This window comes from Hemibagrus wyckioides, unplaced genomic scaffold (genome assembly GCF_019097595.1).
Source record: "Hemibagrus wyckioides isolate EC202008001 unplaced genomic scaffold, SWU_Hwy_1.0 Contig5, whole genome shotgun sequence".
NCBI classification, from domain to species: Eukaryota; Metazoa; Chordata; class Actinopteri; order Siluriformes; family Bagridae; genus Hemibagrus; species Hemibagrus wyckioides.
The window spans coordinates 719,508-721,535 of NW_026690807.1; the positions used below are offsets into that span (position 1 = coordinate 719,508).

General features: G+C 36.9%; 1 non-coding gene across 1 annotated transcript; it reads right to left on the bottom strand.

Moving 5' to 3' along the window:
• Positions 1-1,039: 1,039 nt before the first annotated feature.
• trnap-agg (transfer RNA proline (anticodon AGG)) lies at positions 1,040-1,111 on the bottom strand. The gene has a single exon. It is a non-coding gene; the product is annotated as a tRNA-Pro (tRNA).
• Between the last annotated feature and the right edge of the window lie 917 nt (positions 1,112-2,028).

Below are 2,028 nucleotides of genomic sequence, written 5' to 3' on the forward strand. Positions count from 1 at the left end.
GTACAGTAAGTTGTATAGTTGATCCATTTCTGAACACAGCTCTGTGAGGATTCTGTATAATAGTGCTGTATGTGCTGAACTTTACACGTCTCTAGAAGGCCACACCCAGGAAGTGCTGCTGTTGTAGTGTAGAGTCATTACTATGGCTGTGTTGTATTTTAAGATTCATCATCTATACCATACTATAAGCCTTTATCTGTTTGTGTGTTTTTTTAATTATTTGTACATTTATAAATAATTATGATAATTTGCTGTGGAAAATCATAGGAAACTGGATCCAGTCTCTCATAAGTAAATTTGCTGTGTCTGTTCCCAAAAGGTAATTAAATTCAGTTCACTTCATTTTCATTCATATCACTTTTAACAATAGACACTGTCTCAATGCAGCTTTACAGAAATACAGAAATTCAGAATAGAAATTACAAAGTTGAAAATTAACTTTACCCCTAATGAGCAACTCTGAGGCAACAGCAGCAAGAAAAAACTCTGTGAGACGATATGAGGAAGACTCAAATGTGAACCCATCCTCATCTGGGTGATACCAGAGAGTGTGATTATGAATTAATTACCTTCTAATTGTATATTATCAAACATTAAAAGCAGAAGAGGAGATGATCAGATCCACTTGTTTAGTTTTATCATCAACTTTAGCAGACAGACGTGGTGGCATAGGGTTTTACCTTTTACCCTCCTTTCTGAAAAGATCAATGTTAACTTACCTAATGAAAGCCACAGACACATGAATATAACAGTGAACATGATGAATGGTGTTAGTAAAATGACAATATTCTGAGGTCTTTCTGTACTCTATTATATTAATATTTCAGAGGTTCATGTCTCCACAAAGTGTGACATTCTCCATCCCGCTCCCTGTATTCCAGAGAGAGGCTCCAGGTTGGAGCTTTAATTTTCAGAGGTAATTACAGTGGGATTTGAACCTTCTTGGACCTCTGGAGAAACAAGCTTCCAAGCGAGAACCAAGCCAGCAGTGCAAGTTTCCATTAGTTTTATCCCAACCACTCTATTCCATTTAAAACCAGGGCTCGTCCGGGATTTGAACCCGGGACCTCTCGCACCCTAAGCGAGAATCATACCCCTAGACCAACGAGCCAGGTCGTCCCCGTTACCTTGATGTGTGCCAATGAAGGGTCACTGTACTCTGTAACTGTATGACCTTCTTGCTCATATGGACTGGGGTCCGAGTAAAAGGAACTCGGTTACACAAAGTCAAGTTAACAATAAAGCGAGGCTCCTGTGGGATTCAAACCTTTTTGGAATCCAGATGCTAAGTGTGAACCAAGTAAGCAGCTCTTGCCATTGGGCCAAATTATGTCATTTACAGGGTTGTTACTGTAGTCTTAGATTTCTGTTCTTGGTGAACAGGAATGAAACCCGATGTGGTCTTTAGCTGTTGTAGCTCATCTACCTCAAGAATTGATTATGGAGCACTATTTCAGTAGAGCTTATTTATTTCCTGATTGTGTGATGGAAACTGTGTTTTTATTTTCCACAGTTCTTATTCTTAGTTATACATACTTTCAGGTATCCTGTAATTCTCAAAAATATATTAAACACCCTGCAAAGACACACATGATGAACACATTAAATAGCATGCTCAGTAAAATAAACAAACAAACAAACATAAAATAAAAATAAATCAGATCAGCTGCTTGTCAAAAGAGTTGTACAATATCCACATTTTTATTCCTAGAACAGAATCAAATTCCAGCATGTGATCTTTACACTGTCATTAAGTAAATAAACCATCAAACCTGCCACTATTGTTTATGAGAACTGCACTTAATACTGCAGAGGGAGTGAACATGTGGCTTCTTCAAACACACACCTAACTTTTCTATCTGTATTTGGATTCACTTAGAATGTTTTGTCTATTCAATTCAAATAAAGTATTCATATATGGTTATATACATACATTTCTATTGGATCAATAATCAGAATGCTGATGTTATGCATAGCTTCCAGTCTTTTCTTCTTATTGTGATTCTTTAACACTTTCATGTTTGAGGT